The sequence below is a fragment of the Lepidochelys kempii genome, unplaced genomic scaffold (assembly GCF_965140285.1).
Source record: "Lepidochelys kempii isolate rLepKem1 unplaced genomic scaffold, rLepKem1.hap1 scaffold_29, whole genome shotgun sequence".
Taxonomy (NCBI): Eukaryota; Metazoa; Chordata; order Testudines; family Cheloniidae; genus Lepidochelys; species Lepidochelys kempii.
The window spans coordinates 1,549,722-1,566,485 of NW_027621931.1; the positions used below are offsets into that span (position 1 = coordinate 1,549,722).

At 52.5% G+C, this 16,764-nt stretch overlaps 1 protein-coding gene and 1 non-coding gene across 2 annotated transcripts in view; one reads left to right on the forward strand and one right to left on the reverse strand.

Annotated features, from left to right (window-relative positions):
• LOC140904567 (uncharacterized) overlaps nt 1-16,764 on the reverse strand; it is a 708,751-nt gene that overhangs the window by 456,988 nt on the left and 234,999 nt on the right.
• On the forward strand, nt 13,027-13,099 carry TRNAM-CAU (transfer RNA methionine (anticodon CAU)). The gene has a single exon. It is a non-coding gene; the product is annotated as a tRNA-Met (tRNA).

Below are 16,764 nucleotides of genomic sequence, written 5' to 3' on the forward strand. Positions count from 1 at the left end.
TGCCTTCTTCTGTTTGCTATCCCTTATAATCACTGAAAATCTACCTTTTCTAGTGAAACTATTTGTTGTTTATTATTATTATTAAACTCAGTTTGTGCAACGGGTGCTCCGGGAGGAAATGATTTGTGTGTTACTCCAAGGGGCCGCCCGGTGTCACTCTTGCTCCATGAGGGAAATGATTTGTGCAATACCTGGTTTAGCCACCCACTGTCACTGTTGGGCCAGGAGGGAAATGATTTGTGCAATACCTGAATTGGCCACACACATCACTGTTGCTCTGGGGGGGGATTGTTTGTGTGTTACTCCTGAGTGGCCACGTTGTGTCACTGTTTCTCCATGAGGGGAATGCTTTGTGCCTTACCCTGTGTGGCCACCCAAGACAACACACACAACAAACACAAAACATCACACACACAAAACACGACAGACGACACTCACACACACACACACAACGCGACACCGACACACACAGAGAGAACACGTCACACATACAGAAACACATCTCTCACACACACACAACACAGGACACCGACACACACAAACAACATGACACACAAATAAAATGACACACAAAACAGCACACAACACGACACACAAAAATCACACACAATACACGACACCGACACATACACACACACACGAGACGAGGCACAAAACGGCAGACATGACACAGAAATCACACATGACACAGACACCCACACACAATACGACACACAACACCTCACATGACACACAAAACGGCACACGTGACACACACACACAACACGATGCACAAAACATAGCTCACAAAATATCACACACACAGAACAACATGACACACGACACACAAAACGGCACACAACACGAGACACAAAAATCTCACACAACACATGACACCGACACACACAACATGCACACAAAACGGCACACAACACAGCACACACACAACACAGCATACAACATGGCACACACACACTCAACATGGACCACAACACGCACACATAAACACATCTCACACACACAAAACGACACACAAGTCACACACACAACACGTCACATGACACATGCAAAACAACACACACAACACGTCACACGGCAGAAGGTTTCATCGAGGAGGAGGATGTCCCGGGGTCCCCGGGCGATGCTCTGGGACTGCTCCCCAGGAAGCCAGGCAGGACTCTGGGGGAGTCTCCTCTCGGGGAGCAGCCTGTCTGCAGGACACACAGCTCCCCCGGCTCCACCTTCCTGGCTCTGACCTCGGAGCCTTCAGCCTCCTCTGCCCCTCCCTGCGCTTCCCACAGCCAGTCCGCCCAGGCGGGGTCCTGGGGGGGGACAGAGGGTCCTGCCCCCCAACTCCGCAGTCAGACGGGACTCTCAGCCAGCCAGGAAAACAGAGGTTTATTAGACGACAGGGACATGGTCTAACACAGAGCTTGTAGGTGCAGAGAACAGGACCCCTCAGCCGGGTCCATTTTGGGGGGGGGCAGTGAGCCAGACAACCCCGTCTGCCCTTCACTCCATGTCTCCAGCCAGCCCCCAACTGAAACTCCCCCCAGCCCCTCCTCCTCTGGGCTTTGTCCCTGTCCCCGGCCAGGAGGGCACCCGATTCCTTTGTTCTCCAACCCTTTAGCTCTCACCTCACAGGGGGGAAGGGCCCAGGACATCAGGTGCCAGGAAAGAGGGTGTCGGCCATTCTCTGTGTCCAGACCCCTGCACACACCTGCCCTCCAGAGCTCTGCAACGATCATACACCCTTACCCCACCCCCTAGATCCTTAAGAACTGCATACGGGAAACTGAGGCACCCCCACACGATTCAGAGGAAACATGAAGTCCCGCTTCATCACAGATGACTCCAGGAGGTGAGTTGCTTGCTATCCTACCATGTTTTTCTGTCTCTCTCCTCTAGTATGTTGGCCAACACACACATTCTGTCTCTGTCTCTCTCCTCTCCTGGTGCCAACGATGACCAGACCCCAGGTGCCTGGGCCCCAGTGCCCCGCCTGTGCTCCATCTCTTCCTGTATCTGCCTCACCCCTTCTCCCAGCCCACACTGCCCACCGCTGCCTGGATGATTTCCCCCTCTCCTCCACTGCACCCCCCTCTGTGGGGTCCCTGCAACTCACCGTCTGCCTCCTCTCCTCCACCCCCTCCCCCGCTTCCCCACGGGTCACTCTGGGGCCGGTTTTCTTCACCATCTTCGTGCATGATCTGGAGGATGGGATGGATTGCACCCTCAGCAAGTTCGCAGATGACACTAAGCTGGGGGGAGAGGGAGATACGCTGGAGGGTCGGGATAGGGTTCAGAGTGACCCAGACCAATTAGAGGATTGGGCCAAAAGAAATCTGATGAGGTTCAGCAAGGACAAGTGCTGAGCCCTGCACTGAGGAGAGAAGAATCCCATGCAGTGCCCCAAGTATGCCATGTCCCTGCCCCGAACCGACCCTCCCGGAGCATCCTCAATTCCATGAAACAGCTGTTCTGTGGTGGGCAGGAAGTGCTGGGAGGGAGAGTGGGGAGTTGCTCAGTGGGGGTGTGTCTCTCTGGGTGGGGTCTGTGTGTGTTTATGCACAAGCTGATTGTGATGTCACGGAGGCCAACAGCAAAGAGTGTTGGGGGTCAGCATTCTTGCCCTGCCCTCAGTCTGCCAACTGGCTTGGTTGACAACGGCTGGTGACCCAAGGAGCTGCTGAGAGACGCGGACCATCCCTCTGTCAACAACTTCTTGAATCAGCTATTTCCACAGGTGTTTGAGGAACAAAAGGATGAGTTTTTACAGAAGGTAATTCCCAGATTCTTTCCCTGCTCATTAGATCGCACACGACAGGTCGGTGCCTCCTTCTCCTGGGGACGGGTGGGGGCGGGTGTGGCAACAGGCAGGTCTCAGCGTTCCCTTTTGATTTGAAAGTGGCCATCTCTCAGGTCTCCTCCTGCTTCAGCCGGTCAGGTTCTTTGGAGGCAGATTTAGATGATTTTATCTTTCAGCAGACTAGTCGGGGGGAATTTCCAGGGATAGAACCAAAAGGGAAGATAACAAAACTCGTGTAGAATTTAGATTGAGATCTCCATCAATAGTCTTTCCCTTGGAGTTGCCCCTAATGCACTCCTTGCCTTCAAGTTGGGAATAGAAACCCTTTGTCTCCTGTCATGACTGCCAAAGAAATGTGTAAATGAGGATATTCTATGATTCTATGATTTACACCCATCAGGGGACACTGTCTTTTTGAGGCGGGTGCAGCTGGCTTGGGATGGTGCTGATGATGGATAGAAAACAGGCTGGAGTCAATGACAGATGGGACCACAGAAGGGGAAGGGGAAGGGGAAGGGGAAGGTTGCACAGAGGAGCCAAGAGACCAGTGAAGAAGCTTGGCAACATGTGACCTCCAGAAGAGGTAAGCGGAATGTCCGGGTTCCAGTAACACAGACACAGGTAACTAACCGCTTTCATGTTCTCTCCACAGGTATCGTTGCGGAGAGTGGACCAGATGATATGTCTGGGGTAAGAAAGCAGAAGGAGACTCCGCTGGTTGGAAGGCATGAGATGCGCTGTCCTGAGGTTGGGGGTTCCACGACCACCACCCCCAAGAGGAGAAGGCGGGTGGTGGTGGTCGGGGACTCTCTCCTCCGGGGGACTGAGTCATCTATCTGCCGCCCTGACCGGGAAAACCGAGAAGTCTGCTGCTTGCCAGGGGCTAAGATTCGTGATGTGACGGAGAGACTGCTGAGACTCATCAAGCCCTCGGATCGCTACCCCTTCCTGCTTCTCCACGTGGGCACCAATGATACTGCCAAGAATGACCTTGAGCGGATCACTGCGGACTATGTGGCTCTAGGAAGAAGAATAAAGGAGTTGGAGGCGCAAGTGGTGTTCTCGTCCATCCTCCCCGTGGAAGGAAAAGGCCTAGGTAGGGAGCGTCGAATCGTGGAAGTCAACGAATGGCTACGCAGATGGTGTCGGAGAGAAGGCTTTGGTTTCTTTGACCATGGGATGGTGTTCCATGAAGGAGGAGTGCTGGGTAGAGACGGGCTCCATCTTACGAAGAGAGGGAAGAGCATCTTTGCCAGCAGGCTGGCTAACCTAGTGAGGAGGGCTTTAAACTAGGTTCACCGGGGGAAGGAGACCAAAGCCCTGAGGTAAGTGGGAAAGCGGGATACCGGGAGGAAGCACAGGCAGCAATGTCTGTGAGAGGAGGGCTCCTGCCTCATACTGGCAATGAGGGGTGATCAACAGGTTATCTCAAGTGCTTATATACAAATGCACAAAGCCTTGGAAACAAGCAGGGAGAACTGGAGGTCCTGGTGATGTCAAGGAACTATGACGTGATCGGAATAACAGAGACTTGGTGGGATAACTCGTATGACTGGAGTACTGTCATGGATGGTTATAAACTGTTCAGGAAGGACAGGCAGGGCAGAAAAGGTGGGGGAGTAGCACTGTATGTAAGGGAGCAGTATGACTGCTCAGAGCTCCGGTACGAAACTGCAGAAAAACCTGAGTGTCTCTGGATTAAGTTTAGAAGTGTGTGCAACAAGAGTGATGTAGTGGTGGGAGTCTGCTATAGACCACCGGACCAGGGGGATGAGGTGGATGAGGCTTTCTTCCGGCAGCTCACGGAAGCTACTAGATCGCATGCCCTGATTCTCATGGGTGACTTTAATTTTCCTGATATCTGCTGGGAGAGCAATACAGCGGTGCATAGACAATCCAGGAAGTTTTTGGAAAGCGTAGGGGACAATTTCCTGGCGCAAGTGCTAGAGGAGCCAACTAGGGGGGGTGCTTTTCTTGACCTGCTGCTCACAAACCGGGTAGAATTAGTGGGGGAAGCAAAAGTGGATGGGAATCTGGGAGGCAGTGACCATGAGTTGGTTGAGTTCAGGATCCTGACGCAGGGAACAAAGGTAAGCAGCAGGATACGGACCCTGGACTTCAGGAAAGCAGACTTCGACTCCCTCAGGGAACGGATGGCCAGGATCCCCTGGGGGACTAACTTGAAGGGGAAAGGAGTCCAGGAGAGCTGGCTGTATTTCAAGGAATCCCTGTTGAGGTTACAGGGACAAACCATCCCGATGAGTCGAAAGAATAGTAAATATGGCAGGCGACCAACTTGGCTTAATGGTGAAATCCTAGCGGATCTTAAACATAAAAAAGAAGCTTACAAGAAGTGGAAGGTTGGACATATGACCAGGGAAGAGTATAAAAATATTGCTCGGGCATGTAGGAATGTTATCAGGAGGGCCAAATCGCACCTGGAGCTGCAGCTAGCCAGAGATGTCAAGAGTAACAAGAAGGGTTTCTTCAGGTATGTTGGCAACAAGAAGAAAGCCAAGGAATGTGTGGGCCCCTTACTGAATGAGGGAGGCAACCTAGTGACAGAGGATGTGGAAAAAGCTAATGTACTCAATGCTTTTTTTGCCTCTGTTTTCACTAACAAGGTCAGCTCTCAGACTGCTGCGCTGGGCATCACAAAATGCGGAAGAGATGGCCAGCCCCCTGTGGAGATAGAGGTGGTTAGGGACTATTTAGAAAAACTGGACATGCACAAGTCCATGGGGCCGGACGAGTTGCATCCGAGAGTGCTGAAGGAATTGGCGGCTGTGATTGCAGAGCCACTGGCCATTATCTTTGAAAACTCGTGGCGAACCGGGGAAGTCCCGGATGACTGGAAAAAGGCTAATGTAGTGCCAATCTTTAAAAAAGGGAAGAAGGAAGATCCTGGGAACTACAGGCCAGTCAGCCTCACCTCAGTTCCCGGAAAAATCATGGAGCAGGTCCTCAAAGAATCAATCCTGAAGCACTTGCATGAGAGGAAAGTGATCAGGAACAGCCAGCATGGATTCACCAAGGGAAAGTCATGCCTGACTAATCTAATCACCTTTTATGATGAGATTACTGGTTCTGTGGATGAAGGGAAAGCAGTGGATGTATTGTTTCTTGACTTTAGCAAAGCTTTTGACACGGTCTCCCATAGTATTCTTGTCAGCAAGTTAAGGAAGTATGGGCTGGATGAATGCACTATAAGGTGGGTAGAAAGCTGGCTAGATTGTCGGGCTCAACGGGTTGTGATCAATGGCTCCATGTCTAGTTGGCAGCCGGTATCAAGTGGAGTGCCCCAAGGGTCGGTCCTGGGGCCGGTTTTATTCAATATCTTCATAAATGATCTGGAGGATGGTGTGGATTGCACTCTCAGCAAATTTGCAGATGATACTAAACTGGGAGGAGTGGTAGATACGCTGGAGGGGAGGGATAGGATACAGAAGGACCTAGACAAATTGGAAGATTGGGCCAAAAGGAATCTGATGAGGTTCAATAAGGATAAGTGCAGGGTCCTGCACTTAGGACGGAAGAACCCAATGCACAGCTACAGACTAGGGACCGAATGGCTAGGCAGCAGTTCTGCGGAAAAGGACCTAGGGGTGACAGTGGACGAGAAGCTGGATATGAGTCAGCAGTGTGCCCTTGTTGCCAAGAAGGCCAATGGCATTTTGGGATGTATAAGTAGGGGCATAGCGAGCAGATCGAGGGACGTGATCGTTCCCCTCTATTCGACATTGGTGAGGCCTCATCTGGAGTACTGTGTCCAATTTTGGGCCCCACACTTCAAGAAGGATGTGGATAAATTGGAGAGAGTCCAGCGAAGGGCAACAAAAATGATTAGGGGACTGGAACACATGAGTTATGAGGAGAGGCTGAGGGAGCTGGGATTGTTTAGCCTGCAGAAGAGAAGAATGAGGGGGGATTTGATAGCTGCTTTCAACTACCTGAAAGGGGGTTCCAAAGAGGATGGCTCTAGACTGTTCTCAATGGTAGCAGATGACAGAACAAGGAGTAATGGTCTCAAGTTGCAGTGGGGGAGGTTTAGATTGGATATTAGGAAAAACTTTTTCACTAAGAGGGTGGTGAAACACTGGAATGCGTTACCTAGGGAGGTGGTAGAATCTCCTTCCTTAGAGGTTTTTAAGGTCAGGCTTGACAAAGCCCTGGCTGGGATGATTTAACTGGGAATTGGTCCTGCTTTGAGCAGGGGGTTGGACTAGATGACCTTCTGGGGTCCCTTCCAACCCTGATATTCTATGATTCTATGATTCTAAGGGCATCTCCATAGAAGGTCCTGGGTGCTCAGATACCCCAGTTCTAGGTACCCTGGCCTGTCCCAGAGAGAAAAGACAAAGAGGGGCCCAGCCCCCTGACAGTCATCCCATGGACAAGAATCTGGTTGGGAGTGGGCTGAAGGTTCCCGCTGGACAAAGGGGAGCTGAAGTCCCCCAGCGTCCTGGAATTTAAGCAATGCAAGCTTCAAACCCTGCACGGGTGGGGCCTGAGGGGCACCCGCAGAAGGTTGGGCTGGACAGGGGTGGCAGGTTTCTACAATTTTTGGTGGTTTCCAGAATGGGACCAAGTCCTGCCTCCCCGTCCACTTCCCCCCACATCTGCCTAAGGCTCTGGGAGTTTGGGTATGGGAGGGAGAGGGAAAGGGGTTGGGCTCTGGGAGGGAGTTTGGGTGTGGGCTGTGGGTTGCGGCAGGGTGTTGGGGTGCAGGAGGGAATGAAGGGTGCGGGGTCTGGGCTGGGGCAGGGGGTTGGGGTGCTGGAGCAGGTGTGGGGGCAGGCTCTGGGAGGGAATTGGATGTGTGGTGTGGGCTCTGGGCTGGGGCAGGGGGTTAGGGTGTGGGAGGGGGTGAGGGGTAGAGGCTCTGGGAGGCAGTTTGGGTGCAGGTGTGGGGTCTTGGCTGGGGCAGGGCATTGGGTGCAGGAATGGGTGGGGTGGCCAGGTTCTGGGAGGGAGTTCAGGTGTGGGCTCTGGGCTGGGGGAGGGGGTTGGGGTGCAGGAGAGGGTGCAGGTCGGGCTCTGGGAGGGAGTTGGGTGCAGGGGGTGGGCTCTGGACTGGGGAAGAGGGTTGGGGTGCGAGAGCAGGTGTGGGGGGAGGCCTGTGGGAGGAACTTTGGGTGCGGGATCTGGGTTGGGGTTGGGGCTTGGGGTGCAGGAGGGGGTGCGGGCGCAGGCTCTGGGAGGGAGTTTGGGTGTGGGGTGTGGGCTCTGGGCTAGGGCATGGGGGTAGGGTGGAGGAGGGAGTGCAGGGGGTGGACTCTGGGAGGGAGTTTGGGTGCAGGGGGTTGGGGTCTGGGCTGGGGCTTGGGGTGCGGGAGAGAATGAGGGTGCAGCTCTTACCTCAGGCATCTCCCAAAAGCGACCCACACCCCCCTCTGGCAGCAGCTCCTAGGTGGGGGGTCTCTGCCCATCGCTGCCCACGGACACCACCCCAGCAGCTCCCATTGCCACAGATGGCAGAGTCGGCCCTTGGGGCAGGGGCAGCATGTGGAGATCCCCCCATCCCCGGGGCTGCAGGGACGCGCCAGCCGCTTCCGAGACTGGCAGGCCACACGGAGTGTAAGCAGTGTCAGGGTGAGCCTCACCCTGACATCTGGTGGTGAGGTCTGGCAAGTTGTGGAAAAGAACTTCAGGGGCCGATCTCATTTGCATAGGCACACCCACCCCGCCTAGAACGAGGCCATAGCTGCCCAAATGCTCACTTTGGCTGCTGTGGGATCCCCAGTGTCTCTGTTATTGGGGCAGGAAGAATAAATTGTTATTACCCTGATTATGGGAACTGTGCTGGGAACTGTACTGGGCCTTTTGTTATGATGGAGCGACTCACCATCAACTAAGTAGCACTCGCTAGGCAAGGGTCATGGGTTCCAAAATGCTGTGAATTGAGAGAGGTTGGGGGTAAGTATTAATACTTGGTGCCATGGGTCCCTTGGTGATGGACTTACATGCTAATTGCTCTTCCTTTTTTCTTCACTGTGGAATCTCAGAGCTAATTTTGATTCTGTTAGGACTCTAGTTACAGGCTGAGAAGCTCATTTTGGGCTAATGGTGTCCCAGCACTGAGGCTCCCCTACTACAAGCTGACTTCACCAAAGAGCTGAACTGAGTAAGAGCCGAAATCACCGAGCGTTGTGTTAAGTAGTGGGGGAGCCTGAAGATCTACTGTGGAGAAGTTTGTGAGACGGCTGGTGGAGCGGAGGCCTATGGGGCTGTGGGGCAGTCAGCTTCAGATCATGTAAGGTGCCTTTTACCCCCGCCCCCATCTCCACCCAGGTTGGGAGGTAAAGCTCTGCAGATAAACTTTTGAACTTTGGGGCTGCCCTGACTAGGGACAGAGACTTTTGGGTCATTGGACTTTTGGGACGTTGGGTGATTTGGGGTTGCTGGACTCAAGAACCAAAGGGAAAGGGCATGCCCCAATTTGCTTGGGGTGGGTTTTTTTTTGCTCGTGGGTTGTGTTATGAATCCTGTTGGTGCTGTTTCCCCAACATAATGCCACATTGTTTCTCTCTGTTATTAAAAGGCTTTTTGCTACACTCAGACTAGGTGCTTGCGAGAGGGGAAGGATTGCCTCTGGGAGCTGCCCAGCGGGGGTGGTACATATTTGTCCCAGGTCACTGGGTGGGGTCTCAAGCAGGTTTGCATTGTGTTACTGGAATGGATCCCCTAGATACTGAAGCTGGCCCTTGTTGCTGCCAACTCTGACGGGCAGAAGGGTTACACGGAGCGAGGGTGGGCAGGAAGCTGCCTTAGCCCCCTTGTGCTGCTGGTGATGGTTCCCGGGCCCTTTTAAATTGCCCGGGGGCAGCAGGCGGGGCTGGGGGAGACACCGGGCCCCGGACTTTGGTGGAGCCAGGCCCCCGTGGTCTTATGTTGCTGTAGCATGGGTACCAGGGGCCCAGATGAGGCGCCTCCCCTGCGGCTGGAGGAGCATGGGTGCTAATCCACGTTTTGCGGGGTTGGTGTTTGGAAGGTTAAATGAAGGCAGCCTCTGCTCTGGGCTCACCCAGTTTCAGGGCCTGACGCTGCTTTGCACAACGATGAATCTCGGAACAGGCCAGCAATGAAATGACGGCAGAACCTGAGGAACGAAAAGCCTCTGGGTTCGTCTGTGGGCCTTGACGCCGAACGGGAGCCGTAATTTGACTCGCTTTGTGGCTGCGGCCGGTAAAATGTCAGGACGAAGTCGTCCCAGTGATTGTGACACTGGGTTTGAGGAGGCTTTGGTCTTATTAAAATGTAACTAGCATGGAACACTTGTGTTTTTAAAGGTGGCTTCCCCAAGCAATCCCAAGTTGTTCTTCCCAGAGCTGGGTGATGGTGGGCAGCAGGGGATCTCCCCAGTCTGTGGGGAAATCTCTCTGGGCCCCACTGTTAGTTCTCCAGACTTTCTCCCCCTAACCACGCACACCTCTCCCCACCCATTATCAATGCTTTACAGCGACCCCTCCCTCCCCTTATGGGATACAGCCTCTCGGTGACCGAGACTGACTGGGGCTCCCCTCTGCATGGCCCCAATGGGGAAGGAAAGGGACCGATGGGGGAGGAAGAAGACAGGCAGAAGGAGTCAAATGGGTCTAAACCAGAATAGAGGAGATTTTCTTCCTGTTAAAATGGACGGGAGTCTCATTGCTGGAAAGCCACACCTTGAGTGAGGTTTGAACCGGCAGCCTTTCAATTGCCAGGCAAAGGTGCGAACCACAGAGACGGATCACGGCCGACTTCCCAGCGATGTCCAAGGAGCCCCTGCAGGGGTGCAAGTGGTTAGTGCAAAGGGCAATATTGCTGGGGTTGTGAGTTCAAGCCTTCCCTGCAGCCCTGGTTTCTATTACCCCATGGAGCTACACCAGCTTGCTTGTCCTAATTCACATGGAAAGTGCCATGAGAGGAAGGTCTGAAATGTGGACGTTGGTGCAAAGCTTGGGACCCCCCACCAATGCTGCCACTAGCTGTGGATGGGTTGCTCAGGGGCAGGGAGAATTGATTTCTTTGCTGCTGAGAAAGCTGCCAGGACGGGTCTGTGGGCACCAGAGCTCCCCGCTTCTTCCAGCACATGCCAGGCTCTGTCACTCCTGGAGGAGGGTCATAGAATCATAGAAGATCAGGGTTGGAAGGGCCCTCAGGAGGTATCTAGTCCAACCCCCTGCCCAGAGCAGGACCAACCCCAACTAAATCATCCCAGCCAGGGCTTTGTCAAGCCTGACCTTAGAAACTTCTAAGAAAGGGGATTCCTTTCCTCCTTGTGTCAGGATCCTGAACTCGACCATCTCATGGTCACTGCCTCCCAGGTTTCCATCCACTTTTGCTTCCCCTACTAATTCTTCCTGGTTTGTGAGCAGCAGGTCAAGTAGAGCTCTGCCCCTAGTCGGTTCCTCCAGCACTTGCACCAGGAAATTGTCTCCTACAGTTTCCAAAAACTTCCTGGATTGTCTGTGCACCGCTGTATTGCTCTCCCAGCAGATATCAGGATGATTGAAGTCGCCCATGAGAACCAGGGCGTGCCATCTTGTAGCTTCTGCGAGTTGCCGGAAGAAAGCCTCATCCACCTCATCCCCCTGGTCTGGTGGTCTATAGGAGACTCCCACCACTGCATCACTCTTGTTGCTCAGGCTTCTAAACTTAATCCAGAGACTCTCAGGTTTTTCTACAGTTTCATTGTTGAGCTCTGAGCAGTCATACTGCTCCCTTACATACAGTGCAACTCCCCCACCTTTTCTGGCCTCCCTGTCCTTCCTGAACAGTTTATATCCATCCATGACAGCACTCCAGTCCTGCAAGTTATCCCACCAAGTCTCCGTTATTCCAATCACATCATAATTCCCTGACTTGGCCAGGATCTCCAGTTCTCCCTGCTTGTGTCCCAGGCTTTGTGCATTTGTATATAGGCTCTTGAGATAACCCGCTGATCTCCCCTTGTTCTCAGTATGAGGCAGGAGCCCTCCCCTCTCACACGCTCCAGCTCGTGCTTCCTCCCGGTATCCCGCTTCCCCACTTACCTCAGGGCTTTGGTCTCCTTTCCCTGGTGAACCTAGTTTAAAGCCCTCCTCACTAGGTTAGCCAGCCTGCTCAGGAAGATGCTCTTCCCTCTCTTCGTTAAGTGGAGCCCGTCTCTGCCTAGCATTCCTCCTACTTGGAACACCATCCCATGGTTGAAGAAGCCAAAGCCTTCTCTCCGACACCACCTGTGTAGCCATTCCTTGACTTCCATGATTTGACGGTCTCTACCCCGGCCTTTTCCTTCCACGGGGAGGATGGACGAGAGCACCACTTGCACCTCAAACTCCTTTATCCTTCTTCCCAGAGCTATGTAGTCTGCAGTGATCCGCTCAAGGTAATTCTTGGCAGTATCATTGGTGCCCACGTGAAAAACCAGGAAGGGGTAGCGATCCGAGGGCTTGATGAGTCTCGGCAGTCTCTCCGTCACATTGCGAATCTTAGCCCCCGGCAAGCAGCAGACTTCTCTGTTTTCCCGGTCAGGGTGGCAGATAGATGACTCAGTCCTCCTGAGGAGAGAGTCCCCGACCACCACCACCCACCTCCTTCTCTTGGGAGTGGTGGTCGTGGAACCCCCAACCCTAGGACAGTGCATCTCATGCCTTTCAACTGGTGGAGTCTCCTTCTGCTCCCTTCCCCCAGACGTATCATCTGGGTCACTCCCCGCAATGGTACCTGTGGAGAGAACATGAAAATGGTTACTTACCTGTGTCCGCTTTGCTGGTCCATGGACTTTCCCCCTTCTTCTTCTGGAGGTCACATGTTGGCAGATTTCTTCACAGTCCTCCTGTCCCTGCTGCGCAGCCTGCTCTGAATTTTCAGAACCTTGTGCCCATAGAAGCATATCCTGACGTCTGTCCAGGAAATCTTCAGTTTCTCTTATGCAACGCAGGGTCGATACCTGTTGCTCCAGACCTTGAACCTTCTCTTCCAATATGGAGACCAGCTTGCACTTTGTACAGACAAAGTCGCTTCTGTCCTCTGGAAGAAAGACAAACATGGCACATCCAGTGCAGGTCACAACAGTTGAACACTCCCCATCCATATTACCTTCCTACTATGAGCTTCCTCCGGAGATGAAGTAATTCCTCAGAGAAGTCGTTAGGGTTTAATCCTCAGTGGGCTCACTCCAGGTGAACTCCCAGGCAAAGTCCTGCTGTTTGCTGCTCAGCTGGTTCCCCGCTGCTCAGCTGGTTCTATAAGCACCGAGCCTAAAGCTCTTCCAAGCCTTCTTAGCGCAGCGGGCAGCGCATCAGTCTCATAATCTGAAGGTCCTGAGTTTAAGCCTCAGAGAAGGCAACTCTTCTTGCTCCCTGCTTTAGATTTTCTAACGTAAATCAGAGTAAAAAAGACTAGAACTGAGTGGTTTCTAGACACCCTCCCATCCATCTAACACACACACACAGACTTTTCTAATGGTACGTGTACAGTATGAAATTAGTTCAAAATTATTCGATTCGAAATTTCGGGAGCTATTTTAGACATTCAGGCTTCGGTGTCCCCACTGAAGCGCGTGAATTCAGCAGAGTGCATCCACAGTACCGAGGCTAGCATCGAACGTCGGAGCGGGTGCACCGTGGGTCGCTATCCCACAGTTCCCGCAGTCCCTGCCGCCCACTGGAATACTGGGTTACGCTCCCAGTGCACAATGGGACAAAAACATTATTGCGGGTGTTTCTGGTGCGTGTCATCAGGAACCTATGGCAGGCAATCGTTTCACGCCTTTTTGGCATGCAGACGCCGTACTGCTTTCAGCAGACGGTGCACCGCTTGCTCTCCTGCAACTATGAATCCGCCTCTCATTTCCTCTTCCCTTCCGATGTAATCTCTACTATCTGCTCTTTCTCTTCCTCATCGAACTCTTCTGCCTCCAACTCTGCTCTCCCACTGGTGCCACGCTTCCGAGCTTCTCCGGGTTGTCTGTCCTGGGCTCCCGTCTCCGTGAAAACCACGGAAGACAACCATTTCCCGCCTTTCTTCGGCTACCACGAACCAAACAGCACCTCTTCCCCTGCCACTCTGCTCTCCTACATTTCGTGCCCGTTTTCCAGGATTACCCGTGCAGGCGCCATGGAGCCTGCTCAGATCTCCGCTGCAGTTTTAAGCATTTTAAATACCTCGCGCATTATCCAGCAGTATGTGCAGTCCCTGCAAAACGGGGCAAGGAAACGACGACCGTGCGATTACTATACTGATGAGGACATGGACAAAGCTGGCACGGCGTGTGGCAATTGGGAGATCATGGTGGCGCTGGGCCAGGTTCATGCCGTGGCACGCCGATTCTGGGCCCAGGAAACAAGCACAGACTGCTGGGGCCTCATCGCGTTGCAGGTGTGGGATGATTCCCAGTGGCTGAGAAACTTTTGTATGCGTAAGGGCCACTTTCATGGAGCTTTGCGACTTGCTGTCTCCTGCCCTGAAGTGCAAAGACACCAAAATGAGAGCCGCCCTCACAGTTGAGAAGTGAGTGGCCATAGCCCTGCGGAAGCTTGCAACGCCCGACATCTAGCGGTCAGTCGGGAATAAGTTTAGAGTGGGCAAATCTTCTGTGGGGCCTGCTGTGATCCAAATAGCCAACACAATCATTGATCAGCTGCTATCAAGGGTCGTGACTTTGGGAAATGTGCAGACCATTGTGGATGGCTTTAATGCGCTGGGGTTCCCTGACTGCGGCGGGGCGATAGACATAACGCACATCCCTCTCTCGGCCCCGGAACAGCGGGGCGGCCACTACATAAACCGCAAGGGGTACTCTTCCATGGTGCTGCAAGCCCTGGTGGATCACAAGGGACGTGGCGAAAGGGATGCACAAACAATCCAGTTGGGCCATTGCCCACAAGCTCACCCCAAGCAGCTTGGACTCCTGATGACTGTGATGCTGAGGTTCCTTAGACCCCTGTTCATATTTCAGACCCCAGCCGGTGCACCATCCCTGCCCAACCACTCACCATCTGCCCCAGGAGAACCAGCTGGTGGGCTGCATCCACAGGCAGGTAGTTTATGCCACTCTCCTCAGAGCAGCAGCCACAGCTGTGCAACTAATCCGCACATCTGGTTGCCGGGGATCCAGCTGGATTGTTTGGGCATCCCTTTCAAGACTTGCCCTCAACAACCTGGCAGCCCCTAGCTTTCTCATTGCTCTGTGGTTGTTTGCTCTGTGAAAGGGGCCTCTAGGAATTGGTATTTCCAGAGACATTAAAGAATCATAAAGGAGAAGGAAAAGTTAATGCCTTAGAAAAGTCTGTGTGTCTGTATTAGATGGATGGGAGGGTGTCTAGAAACCACTCTGCTCTCGTCTTTTTTTCTCTGATTTCCAGTGGTAATCAAGGTCGGCCATTACCAGCAGTTGACAAGAACATGTGAGAGCAGTGGGGGCGGGAAATAAACATGGGGAAATAGTTTTACTTTGTGTAATGACCCATCCACTCCCAGTCTTTATTCAAGCCTAAGTTAACTGTATCCAGTTTGCAAATTAATTCCAATGATCACTACAAAAGGTTCCCCCCACCCCACCCGGCTCTCCTCCTGGTAATAGCTCACCTTACCTGATCACTCTCGTTACAGTGTGTCGGGTACCCCCCATTGTTTCATGTTCTCTGTGTATAGGAGTCTCCCCACTGTATTTTCCACTGCATGCATCTGATGTAGCTCACGAAAGCTTATGCTCCAATAAATTTGTTCGTCTCTAAGGTGCCACAAGTCCTCCTGTTCCTACTCATGGTGTTGTATCCCCATAGTGTGGCCGTTTGGTGTCAGTCCTTTTAAATAAACAATGAGTTTTTTTCATAGAAACCATATTTTCCTCATACAGACACAGGAGTAGATTAATCTACAAAGGGAAGGTGATTCCAAGGCAGTTCCGGAGGGAGAAGGGAACGTTTTCAGCATCACTAAATTATCGTGTTGTACCTCACACACACACAGAGTGACAATAAACTCAATTAACTGAGCTACCAACACACTGCACAGGAATGAAATAAACAACTTTATGTTCAAGGAGTTCGGTGCATTTAAATAATATTAAAAAATATGTTTTGGGCAACGCATGGAAAAGTCATTGTATTGTACAACCCATTTGATATAGCTAATACGCCACATAATATTTAATGAAGTTAAGAACGACGTGCTTATAAATTAACGTGTTGTGCCATTTACACACGCACAAGACCTAGAAAAAACTGAATTATTTGAGCTTCCAACATTTCCACTTTCTCACAGCATGTTAGACCCCCTGCTTTAAATGAAATATGTCTAAAGGCCAGATGTATGAAAGAATTGTCTCGTTCTGTATTTCTTAGCTTTTAACTCAAAAGGTAACAGCCTCATAATCTTCCCCCAAACACCCTGGGACCTCCCCAAATTATTAAAATGCCCCTGTTCTCAGCAAGGCCACGACAGTGACCCACAGCTAGAGTGTCTAGGCCAAGCGTTCTGAAGGAGGCAAGTCAAAGATTTTCTCTCTGCTTCCCTTGGCAAGGTCTTAGTGGGAAAACATTGTACACGGTTCCTGGGAGAGTCCTTGGGAGCATGGATACCTTCACTGGGCCAGCAGCGAGTCTGGCTCCTCCAGCGTCACACCGGAAAGGCTGGTGGTGGCCATTTCCCAGCCTCATCACATATTTCAGTGACGCACCCAGAGCAAAACTCCACCACTTCCCAGACAAGCCTAGCACACACCATCCACCCAGGTATTAGCCTTCAACAGATCACGACTTTTACAATGATAGCTCACCAGGCCGACTCTGCACAAATCATACCTTAATTCTATGAGAGTGGTGACTATGGGGCTTCCAGGGTGCTGCTTTGAGCACAGCCTGCCACCCCTGGGCTGACACTGCAATGGAGACGTCCCCGTAGAGTCTCTCTCTCCCGGGATAAAGATGGCAGCAGGGCTGGCCTGGGTCACCTGATGTGGGCTTCTGGAGCTCAAGCTGTGGGGCTGAAAAGTGGGGTGCAGATACTAG